The following is a 13,510-nucleotide window of genomic DNA, read 5'->3' on the forward strand; positions in this document are numbered from 1 at the left end:
TGGAAATTCGGATATGGTTTTGCTGCTTCTTCCTATTTTTCCATTCTCCTGTCAAGGTTTTTAATTTGGTTCCTGATATTTTGTTATACTATGTCGGCAGCATGTATATATACAACTGCTTTCTTGTTATCAAGACGATATACTTATAGTTGTTAAAAGGTTAACTAAATTGTGTTTTCTCATTCTATCGTATTAATTAATTTGATTTTGACTGTAATGGATCCACTTATTCTCCTTTTCAACACCTTGATCCTTGTAATTCGTAAAATCGAAAGAGCTTAAATGTACAATTTATCACTTTGAACCTTTTGTTTTTTGTTTACATTTATATTGTATCTGCATGTGCAAACAAATAGAGCAGAGCCTTTAAGAGCACGCAGCCGGCTCAATGGCATATGGTACAACATGCTTGAGTGCCTTTTACCTTTTTTGCTGTTAATATGTTGACGTCTTCATTTTCTCGCTTAAAAAAAGTATTACTTTATTTGCACACAATGTTTACTAATTTACCTTGGTTAAGCAATAAATTACACTGAGAATGAGTATAATTACCCAAGGTTTGGTGATAATAATGTGTAAAGACATGTATCATATTGGATTGATTTAAACATTAGGTGCAGATAAATATTTATTACTAATTTTTTTCTCTTTTGGGTAAGCGTTTTGAAATTTCTTTAAACATTTGCATCAAGGTGCTAGAGTACTCCAAAGGCTTAAATATAGTCAATTAAGGTAGTAAAACTCTTGCATAGCAAACAACATAGAACTCAGGAACCCTAGATATAGTCAAGATTTGAACAACAATAGCTAGACTCGTTGTATGATTGAACTAAATTTTTTAAAAGGTGTTTCTAGTGTGACTTTCGGGGCATAGTAAAAATGCAACTGGGTCGTACGCTTAGGTGTTGGGTGAGCTTTTGTCTTGGGGTGTAGCTAGCTAGATTGGTGACTCACCACCCAACATGTCACGACGTAAAATCCCAATTACTGGGCCGTGATGACACCTAACATATGCTTGCTAACAAACCAATATTAGCATAATAATTAAGCAGCTTAACAATTTAAAAACACAATAATAAGAAATTAAGATTGAAATATCCTGAAATGCGTAATAAATCCGAAACTCTCGTCGTCTAAGATTATTCCCAGAAATTGGTGTCGCAAGTACATGAGCAACTAGAATACTACATATAAGGTTTGAACTAAAATACAAAACTGTCTGATGCAAAGTAAACAACAATAAAGATAGGAAAGGGACTTCAGGGTCTACAAACGCCGTGCAACACTACCTCAAATCTTCTCGAAGGAAGAGTCTGAGGATCACCACTGAACGCCGCTGGGACCAATACTGGGATCTGCACAAGAAGTGCATATGTATAGTATGAGTACAACCGAAATCATGTATTTCGTAAGTACCGAGCCTAATCTCGACGTGCTAATGACAGACTATGATAAGATACTCACTAAAAACTTGTACGAGTAATAAGTAGGAAAACAATAACAAAATAGGGAAAAGAATACCAACACGATTGACAGAACAACAAATAAATGACAGAAGGCCCCAAAATATCATCTCAACCACAATCTCACACAATAACACGATAGCGGGATAAAACAACCAAGAATGACCATGATTCATTATTTCCGTTACGGCGCGCAGCCCGATCCCCCCCTCCCACACACACAGGTTCAGGTTTTAACAAATATACAGATACATAAACATAAATTTTTACAGGATAACATAAATATGAAAATCTTGACCAAAATAAAATAATCTCAAAAAAAAATAATCTGACCAAACAAAGTCTAAAAAATAAATGCCTACTAATTTATTCTAGGATTACTACGTCTAAATTCAGTAATATATATTCTAGGATGCCTACTATATATATAAACCTATTAAGACGAATCTCACAACGCAACATAAAAAAGGAACTAAACCCTAAACCCTAATACACATAAATCCTCTAAAACAATCCAATATAACATACTAGAATGAAATAGAAGGAAGTAAAGACGAATAAGCAAGTAAAAGCATGAGACATGTAAAAACAACTATCTAATAACATGTAAGAACATATAACAAGTAAATGCAAATAATAAATAAAGGCATGGTTAAGTGGGAGCATGTAACAATTAAAGACATGTAATAAGTGAAGGCATATATTTAACAAGTAAGAACATGTGACAAGTAAAGCACATAACAAGTAAAAATATAAAATTAATGAAGACATGGTATAATTGAAGACATGTAATTAAGAAGTACACCCCGCATGCTTGAACCCATGATAACGTATATACACCGGTCACCTTACATATATGACATCCCCACACATAAATCACGCAACACATAGACCAATCAAGTCCTAATTCTCTCAAATCAAGGTTAACTACGATGCTTACCTCTTTCCGGAACACAATCAACAACCCAACACAACTTTTCCTTTGGAACAAACTTCCAAACTACCTGAATCTAGTCAATTGTTGTTCAAACAAGTCAAAACAAGCTTTAGAAACTAATCCCATACGATAAAGGTTCAATCTTTAACATAATTAAAAATGTTAACAAAAAGTCAACCCGAGCCACGTGGTCGAAATATGAAATTAAGATCAAATTCCGATTCATTCACCTCCGAACCTGGATATGTAATTTATTTCGAAACTCGACCACAATTTGAGGTCTAAATTTTAATTTTATTAAATTCCTAAATTCTACAAACCCCCCCCCCCCCAAATTTTTACCCTAAAAATCTTAGATTTGATGATACAATTCATGAAAAAGTAATGAAAATTAAAAAAAATAAGTTAAAGTTACTAACCTATGATGTTGGGAAAAAATTTCTTTCCAAAAACTGCCTCCATGAAATCTACGTTTCAACAATGGTGTAAAATGAGTAAGTCTCGAAATCTCGAACTTTTACCAGTTGTAGATATCGCAATTGCGAACTCTTGATCGTATATGCGATGTTCGCAAACACGAACCACTGTTTGCAAAAGCAAACAATGTCTGAGCTCATAGATGTCGCAAATGCGACAACACCTTCGCTATTGCGAAGGTCCCTTGCCTCGCAAAAGCTAACCAAGTTTCGCATCTGCGAAGCTCTTCCTACTGCCCAATGTCGCACATGCGACACATTAGTCGCAAATGCGTGAACCCCACCTTCACAAAAGCAACTCTGTCATTACAAAAGTGAAGTTCCCAGTCCCAGTCCCACACTGCAAATGCGAGCCTGACTTCGCAAAAGCGAAGCTCGCATTTGTGAACAGGTCATCGCAAATGCGAGACCTACAGACCATGCACACCACAATTTCTCAGCAAAGCCAAAACTATCCGCGATGCATCCGAAACTTTCCCAAGCCCCTCAGTCTCTTATCCAAACATCCACTCAAGTGTAATAACATCATTCAAACTAGCTCGCTAGATCAAATAATCAAAACAACATCAAAATTCAAGAATCGATTATTAAAACTCAAGATTTTCAAGTTCAAAACTCCCTTTTCCAACATTTTACATAATGCACCGATATGACCTCGGATCGACCGGGACCCCAACCAAATATGCGTACAAGTCCAAAATCATCATACGAATCTACCAAAATTATCAAAACAGGCTGTTTACCAAATACATTAACCGTGGTCAACTCTAGTAATTTTTTAAAGTCAAAAACCATATTTTTTTCCTTCAAAATTCACATTTTTCGGAAATCGACACGGACCACACATGTGAGTCATAAATTGTCATATTGAGCTATGGAATTCTCAAAACATAGAAAAGGGAGCTAGTACTCAAAATGACCTATCAGGTCGTTACATTCTCCATCTCTAAAAGAAACGTTGGTCCTCGAATGAATATAGAAATATACCTGGACTAGTAAAAAGATATGGGTATCTACTCCTCATATAGGAATTGGAGTCCCATGTAGCCTCCTCAATCGGCTGACCTCTCCAATGCACTTTCATAGAAGGAATATCTTTGGATCTCAATTTCCGAACCTGCCAATATAGAATAACTACCAGCTCTTCCTCAAAGGTTAGATTCTCATCAAGCTGCACCTTGCTGAAGTCCAAAACATGTGACCTATCTTAATGGTACTTACAGAGCATGGAAACGTGAAATGTCGGATGTACCCCCGCTAGGCTAGGAGGCAATGCAAGCCTATAAGTAACCTCCCCAACTCTCTCCAAGATCTCAAATAGGCCAATAAACCTCGGGCTTAACTTGCCCTTCTTTCCAAATCGCATCACGCCCTTCATAGGCGAAACTCAGAGAGAACCTTCTCATTTTCCATGTAAGCCACATCTCGGACCTTTCGGTCTGCATAACTCTTTTGCCTGGACTGAGCTGTACGAAGCTGCTCCTGAATCACTTCACCTTTTTCAAAGAATCATGAGCCAAGTATGTGCCCAATAATCGAGCCTCACCGAGCTCAAACTAACCATTTGGAGAACGATATCGCCTCTCATATAAGGCCTCGTATAAAGCCATTTGGATACTCGACTTGTTGTTGTTGTTGTATGAAAACTCTGCTGCATACAGAAACTGGTCCCACTGACCCCTAAATTCCATAGAGCATGCTGTCAATATGCCTTTAGAATCTAAATGGTCCGCTCGGACTGCCCGTCCATCTGAGGATGAAATGCAATACTCAGCTCGACCAACGTGCCCAACTCACGCTGCACAGCTCTCCAAAAATGTGAAGTGATCTACATGCCCCAATATGAAATGATAGAAATGGGCTCACCGTCCAGGCGAATAATCTCCCGAATGTAAATCTGAGCCAACTGCTTTGAATAATACGATGTCATCACCGGAATGAAGTGTGCAGACTTAGTCAACCATTCCACAATGTCCCAAACATCATCATACTTCCTTAAGGTCCGTGATACGCCTACCACAAAGTCCATAGTGATGTGCTCCTATTTTTACTCCAGTATCACCAATTTCTGTGTCAACCCACCTGGTTTCTTAGGTTCACACTTCACCTGTTGACAATTCAAACACCGAGAGACATGTCCAATATTATATTTCTTCATATTCCCCACCAATAATGTTGCTTCAAGTCACATTAAATATTCGTGACACCTGGGTGAATGGAATACCGTGAACTTTGAGCCTCCTCAACGATAAACTTTCTTAACCCATCAACGTTCGGAACACAAACCCGACCTTGAATCCACATAACACCATTATCCCCAATGACCACCTTCTTAGCACCACCCTGCTGGATTGTCTCTTTCAATGCCAATAAGTGAGGATCATCAAACTGGCGAGCCTCGATGCGCTCCAACACAAGCAAGAATCCTACCAGGCTCCGAAATGTCCAACCTCATGAACCGGTTAACCAAAGCCTGAACATCCATGGCTAATTGCCTCTCCATAAATGGTAAAAATGCCAAATTACCCATGCTCTTCGCCTTCCTACTCAAGGCATCAGATACCATATTGGCCTTCCCCAGATGATATAATATGGTGATATCATAGTCTTTCAATAACTCTAACCATATCTGCTGCCTTAAATTAAGAACATTCTGCTTGAATAGATGCTGGAGACTCCATGGTATAGACATCACATGGCACACTGTAGAGATAGTGCCTCTAAATCTTGAGCGTGTGAACAATGGCTGCTAATTCCAAATCATACATAGGGTAATTCTTCTCATGGACCTTCAACTGACGATACATGTAGGCAATCACCCTACCATCCCTCATCAATACAACACTAATTCCAATATGTGATGCATCTACACAATGTAAGATCCCGAACCTGTGGGCAACACCAATACTGGGGCTGTAGTCAAGGCAGTCTTGAGCTTCTGAAAGCTCTCTTCACACTCATCAGACCATCTGAAAAGAGCACCCTTCTAGGTCAACTTGGTCAATAGGGCTGAGATAGATGAAACCCCTTCCACAAACCGACAATAGTAGCCCACCAAACCCAAGAAGCTCTGAATCTCTGTAGCTAAATTAGGTCTAGGCCAATGCTGAACTGCCTCTATCTTCTTAGGATCTACCTCGATACCCTCAGAAGACACAACATGACCCCTAAAAGGCAACTGAGTCTAACAAGAACTCACACTTCAAAAACATAACATAAAGCTGACGATCCTTCAAAGTCTGAAGTACAATCCATAGATGCTACTCATGCTTGTCCCTACTATGGGAGTAAACTAGAATATCATCAATAAAGACGATCACGAAGGAATACAAGTAAGGCTTGAACACTCGGTTCTTCAAATGACATCATTAAGAATTCGTAATGACCATATTGAGTCCTAAAAACCGTCTTAGGGATGTTTGATGCCCTAATCCTTACCTGATGATAGCCAGATCTCAAATCAATTTTGGAAAACACCTTAGCGTCCTGAAGCTGGTCAAATAAATACATCAATCCTGGGCAATGAATACTTGTTCTTGATAATGACCTTGTTCAACTGCCAATAATCAATGTACATCCTCATAGACCCGTCCTTATTTTTAACAAATAACACCAGTAGCCTAAGGTGAAAAATAGGTATAATGAATCCCTCCCTTGTCAAGCAAATCCTGCAACCGATCTTTCAATTCTTTCAACTCAATTAGAGCCATACGGTATGGTGAAATAGAGATAGACTGAGTGCCCGAAACCAAATCAATGCAAAAGTCAATATCCCTGTTGGGAGGCATACCCGATAAATCTGTAGGAAACATCTCCAGAAACTCCTTCACAACTGATACTGAATCTATAGAAGGAACCTTTACGCGAGAATCCCGTACATAAGCAAAATACGCCAAATACCCCTTCTCGACCATACACCGAGCCTTCAAATATAAAATCACTCTGCTAGTGGAGTGACTGAGAGTCCCTCCATCTAATCTAGGCAACCTCGACATGGCTAAAGTCACAATTTTAGCATGACAATCCAGGATAACATGATACGGGGACAACTAGGAGTGGCAAATGGGCGGGTCGGGTCGGATATGGTTCGGGTCGAAAATGGGTAATGAAAAAATGGATCAATTATCCCACCCGACCCATATTTAATACGGATAAAAAATGGGTTAACCGGCGGATAATATTAGTTACCCATATTATCCATGGCTTCTTGTATATGATTACTTTTGGGAGAATTCTTAGTCTCCCTAACTTGAGGAACCCCCAATTTGAGGCTTTACAAATATAAAAGTTAGACTCATTGATTATCCATTGATTACTCATTGGTTATCCATTTTCTAAATGGATAATATGGTTCTTATCCATATTTGACCCGTTTTTAAAAAGTTCATTATCCAACCCATTTTTTAGTAGATAATATGGGTGGTTAACTATTTTTTTAACCATTTTGCCACCCCTAGGGACAACCAATCCATACCAAGAATGACCTAAAAATCAACCATATTCAGCAACAGAAGATCAATTAAAATATAAAACCATTAATAGCGACAACGCAAGATCGGTATACATGATCAACTACTATAGAATCTTTAATTGGTGTAGACATAGAAATAGAAACATCAAGAGAATCACGAGGCATACTCAAATGTGAAGCAAAATATGAAGACACATAAGAATATGTAGAACACGGATCAAACAACACGGAAGTATATCTATAACAAACTGAGATAATACCAGTAATAATTGCATCAGACAACTCCGCCTTGGGTCTAGTCAGAAATGCATAACATCGGGGCTGAGCCCCACCGACCTGTCCTCCACCCCTAGGACGAACTCTAACTAGCTGGCCTCCACCTCTAACTGATTGGCCTCCACCTCGGGTTACCTAACCCCCGCCTCTAGCTAGCAGAGCGGTTGGTAAAGTAACTGGTTCCAGAATCATGGCACGGGTACCCTGCTGTGACATGTTGCCCTGAAACCTTGGACAATACTTCCTGAGATGACCTGCACACTCAAAACATCCTCTCAGCTGATGTGGTTGCTAAATCTGAGACCGACCCTGACGACTCGATCAATTATTGTAATAGCTCTGAATCGGCGGTGCACTAATGAGAGCTAAAGGTGAAATAAATGCTAGCTGCTCGGAATAAGGTCCATAAGTACTACGACTGCCAGAAGTACCATGTGTGACCTGCTGGGCTAACTGAACCGACCTAATAGGATGGCCTCTACCAAAGGAACCTCTGACTCTAGACGAGACACCACTGAATCCTCCAAAATGACGGGGCCTCTTGTTAGAGGTCGTCTTTTTTGCATGGCCTCTAATGCTCTCAATCCTCATGGTTATCTCCACTACCTGATTGAAAGAAATCTTAGACTCGGTCTCTTTGAATATCTAAAGTCTGATGCTATATTTAAGACCCTCGATGAACCTCCGCACCTTCTCCCTTTCATTTGGGATTAAGATAGCTGCATGGTGAGACAAATCCACAAATCTTGTATTATATTGAGTGACGGCCATGCTACCCTACTGTAGACGCTCCAACCGACTGCGCAACTCCTCTCTCTGAGCTAAAGGAATAAACTTCTCTAAGAACAACTGTGAGAACTGAGCCCATTTGAGAGGAGGTGTTCCCGTTGGCCTTCCCTACTCATACACCTGCCACCACCTTTGGCAGAACCATGCATTTGAAATACAGTGAAATCAACTCTGTTGGACCCCACTATCCCCATGTTGAACAAAATCTCATGGCGGTCCAAGAAGTCCTAGGGGTCCTCTAAATGTGCACCGCTAAAGTGAGGAGAATACAACTTGGTGAACCTATCCAACCTCTTCAACTCATTAGCCGACATCGCAGGTCTCATCCCGGGCTATGTAGCAACAATAGGTCAAACCACCCTAATTGGTAGCACTGCTGGGGTCTGATAATCAGGAGTCATCTGCTCTGGAGTATGAGTAGTGGGAGATTGAGCTCTTCCCTGTCCTTAGAAATGGCTAGTGCCACAAAAAACACACCGCCTTGAGCTATATTCTCCATGAGGCCAACCATGCGGACTAAGGTGTCCTGATGTACAGGGATAGCAATAAAACCCTCTTGGACCTAAGCTGGTCTTACTGACTCTATCGGAGCTGGGATCTCCTCATCCTACTCTGTCCGAGGCTCCACAATGGGTGCCGCTGCATGTGCTTTAGGCTGAGATCTACCCCTACCTCTAGCTCTGACCCCCTACCCCTACCCCTGGTAGTGGTTGCAATTTGGGATCCGACTCCTGATCCATTGCGGATGACATACACGTCCTCACTATATATGAGAGAATAAGAGAAGAAAACATTCATACTTATGATAGAACAAAGTCACACGATAGAGAAAGAAAGAAAGTGAAGTTTCCTAAAGCCTTATAGCCTCTAGAAGATAAGTACAGACGTTTGTGTACCGATCCTCAAGACTCTACTAAGCTTGCTCATGATTCATGAGACCTACGCAACCTAGAGCTCTAATACCAACTTATCACGATCCAAAATCTCAATCATGGGACCGTGATGGTGCCTAACATCTGCTTGCTAGCAAGCCAATATTAGCACAATAATTAAGAAGTTTAACAATTTAGAAACACGATAATAAGAAATTAAGACTAAAACATCCTGAATTGTGTCATAAATCTGAAACTATCGATGTCTAAGACTATTCCCAAAAACTGGTATCACAAGTACATGAGCAACTAGAATACTACAGATAAGGTCTGAAATGAAATACAAAAATGTCTGATACAAAGTAAATAGTAATAAAGATAGGAAAGGGGACTTAAGGATCTGCGAACGCCATGTAGTACTATCTCAAGTCTTCTGGAAGAAGAGTCCGAGCAATCACCATCGAACACCGCTGAGACCAACATCGGAATCTGCACTAAAAATGCAAAAGTATAGTATAAGTACAACTGACCCTATATACTTAATAAGTGCTGAGCCTAACCTCGATGAGGTAGTGATGAGGCTATGACAAGTCACTCACTAAAAACCTGTATGAATAATAAGCAGGAAAGCAATAATGAAATAGGGAAATGAATAACTACATGATAAACAAAATAAAAAATTAACGAAAAAGAGTCAAATATACCCTTATACTATTTAAAATAGTTTAAACATATCCTTTGTTTGAGTATGTGGTCAATTATATCCTTACCGTTATACTATTTGACTGATTTGCCCCTAATTTAGACGGAAGGATAGAGGTCGAAATCACGCCTGTATCCAAACACTTCCTTGATTAAGATTTGGAAAGTGAACATTAAGAAAGAAGTAAAATGGTACATCGGGAAGCGAATGGCAAACATTTACAAGGAAAAGATAAAAAAGAATAACTCACACACTATTAGTGCATTTGGGGTAAAGTTTGTAGGCTTCATGGAAACAGTGGCGTTTTTAAAGCCAATTTCAACTCCAATTTGCCTTTCATGTCCATGGGTGATTAGGAGCTAAAGTTGGGGGTTTTATGTACGCAAGCAACATATATGTAGCGCATAGAAAATTTTTAATTGCTTGATTATTTAATCCATTGGGCCGTTGCTGTTGGGAGTTTGCACCCAAAATTTGTACCCGTGATTGACAATATGGGAATCACACTTGAACTTGAAACTCATTTGGGTTTGAAATTGGAATTGTCTGCTTGAGCTACAATTTGGTTACTGTACTGATAAAATTGAAAGCGACTACTGATTTGAAAATTGAGAAAAGAAATTTTGGAGCTCTATCACTATAGCTCCTGAGATTCGAACTGGTGGAAGGAACTAGTTTGGGAGATTAATTGATTTGTGACTGAAAGTACTCAGGGTTTAACATCGATTGAAAGCATTGATTTGGAAGTGTAGAAGAAAGACAAGGATGTAAAGAAAAAAAAAGAAAGAAAAATTAAAGAGAATTTAGAGGAAAATGGGTCGGGTATGGTTCCAATTAAGGATGTGTTTGTAAAGAGAATCAGATATTCAAAATTGGGGGTGTGTTATTTATTTTTTAGGTTGTCACGTGTCTCTCCATCTAAATTAGGGGTAAATTAGTGCAATAGTATAACGGTAAGGATATAATTGACCAGATACTCAAACGAAGGGTATATTTAAATTATTTTCGATAGTACATGAATATATTTGACCCTTTTCCGAAAAATAAATGACAGAGGGCCCCAGAATATCATCCAAATCACAGTCTTACACAACAATACGGTAGCGGGATAAAACAACCAAGAATGATCATAATTCATCCTTATCGTTGCGGCACGCATCTCGATCCACATATCAATACCAATACCGTTGCAGCGTGTAACTCGATCCACATATATAATAATACTGTTATGATGTATCACCCGATCCACATATAAATAACACTGTTACGGCGTACAACTCCATTCACACACACACACATATAACAACCAACTACGACTAACATCACAACGTAACTTAAAAAGGGAACTAAAATGCATAAATCCTCTAAGATAATCCAATATAACATAGTAGAGTGAGTTGGAAGCAAGTGAAGACGAATAAGTAAACAAAAAAATGAGACAGGTAAAAACATCTATCTAATAACATATAAGAGCATATAACAAGAAAATACGGACAATAAATAAAGGCATGATTAAGTGGGAGCAAGTAACAATTGAAGACATGTAACTACGACACTTAACTCTTTTCGGAACTCAATCAACAATCAAACACGGATTTTCCTTTGGAAGAAGCCTTCAAACCACTCGAATCTAGTTAATTATTGTTCAAACAAGTCAAAACAAGATTTAGAAACTAACCTCGTACGATAAAGGTGCAATCTTTAACATAATTGAAAAAGTCAATAAGAAGTCAACCCGGGCCCACCTAATCGAAATCTGAAATTAAGGCCAAATCTCGATTACTCATTCATCCGCGAGCCCGGATATGTGATTTGTTTCAAAATTTGACATTAATTTTATAAAATCCCTAAATTCTATCTAAAAAAATTCAATTTCTACTCTTGACACCTTAGATTTGATAATAAAATTCATGAAAAAGTAATGAAAATTGAATGAAAATAAGTTAAAGTTACTAACCTATGAAGTTTGGAAGAAATTGGTTTCTAAAAACCGCCTCTATGAAGTCTAAGTTTAAAAAATGGTGTAAAATGAGCTAAGTTTCGAAATCCCCAACTTTTACTCAGCTACAGACATCGCAATTGCAATTTTTACAAAAGCGAACAATTTCTGAGCCAGCAGATGTTGCAAATGTGACAACACCTTCACAATTGCAAATGTCCCCTGCCTCAAAAAAGCGAACCAAGCTTCACATTTGCGAAGCTGCCTTCCTACATCCTAGTGTCGCAAATGCGACACATTAGTCGCAAATACGTGAACCCCACCTTCGCAAAAGTGAAGTTCCCAGTGCCAATCCCACATAAAAAATGCTAGTCTGACTTCGCAAAAGCGAAGCTCGCATTTGCGAACAGGTCATCGCAAATGCAAGACCTGCAGACCCTAAACACCATCAATTTCTCAACTAAGCCAAAACTATCTGCAACGTATCCGAAACTCACCCGAGCCCCTCGGGCTCCAATTCAAACATCTAAACAAGTGTAATAACATCATACAAACTTGCTCACTAGCTCAAATGATCAAAATAACATCAAAAGGCAAGAATCGATAATTAAAACTCAAGATTTTCAAGTTCAAAACCCATTTTTTCAATTTTTCACATAACACACTGAAATGACCTTAGATCACCCCGGGACCCCAACCAAACATGCGTACAAGTCAAAAATCATCATACGAACCTACCAGAATGTCAAAATATCAATTCGAGGTCGTTTACCAAAAATATTGACCGTGGTCAACTCTAGTCTTTTTTAAAGTCAAAAATCACATTTTATTCAAAATTCACAAATAAACTTTCCGAAAATCAATACTGACCATGCACGCAAGTCATAAATCATTAAATTGAGCTATGAAAAGTCTTGAAATACAGAAAATGGGGTTAGTACTCAAAACAACATATCTGGTAGTTACACAATACAACCCATTGGTGATCTAAGGCTACTATATATTAGCCTACACCACTGGCTGTTCCTTCCATGATAAGAACATTATGGAGAAATCTCCGCACTGCCATTATCCACCCTTCTTTATACCTCCTCAATAAAGCCTTCATATCTTCACAAACTTCATCACTGTGTAAAATCGTAAACCCTCCTACGTCCAATCGATGTGATCATATTACCCCTGTTTCCTACCTCTCCGTTGACTCTAATGGTGGGCAGTGGTGTATGCAAGATTTTTCGTAAGCGCTGTCACAATTTTAAATAGTGAGCAAATAACAATGCACTTGTAGCAACACCATATTAAAAAAAATATCATTCAAATCGTATAAATAGAACACAACTCATGTATATTACTACAACTCTTATCGATGAATTTTCATTTTTAATTAGAAATGTATTCAAACTAACCTCATTAAGAATAATATTAAATATTCTTTTCATAAAGAACCAGAAAATCACACAAAAAATTCATCATTCATTTGATTCCACAAATCATTCTTAATCAATTTTATGCCGAGAGATAAAATGAAAGGAGAAATAAAGAAGAAAAAATAGCCAAACAACTTGGAATATGATGCATTAAAAA

General features: G+C 38.5%; 1 long non-coding RNA gene across 1 annotated transcript; it reads right to left on the minus strand.

Moving 5' to 3' along the window:
- Positions 1-9,521: 9,521 nt before the first annotated feature.
- LOC104220732 (uncharacterized) lies at positions 9,522-10,840 on the minus strand. Its single transcript, XR_709575.2, has 3 exons — positions 10,238-10,840; positions 10,055-10,116; positions 9,522-9,778 (listed from the first exon to the last, which is right to left on the minus strand). It is a non-coding gene; the product is annotated as an uncharacterized lncRNA (long non-coding RNA).
- Between the last annotated feature and the right edge of the window lie 2,670 nt (positions 10,841-13,510).

Source organism: Nicotiana sylvestris, chromosome 4 (assembly GCF_000393655.2).
Source record: "Nicotiana sylvestris chromosome 4, ASM39365v2, whole genome shotgun sequence".
Lineage (NCBI taxonomy): Eukaryota > Viridiplantae > Streptophyta > Magnoliopsida > Solanales > Solanaceae > Nicotiana > Nicotiana sylvestris.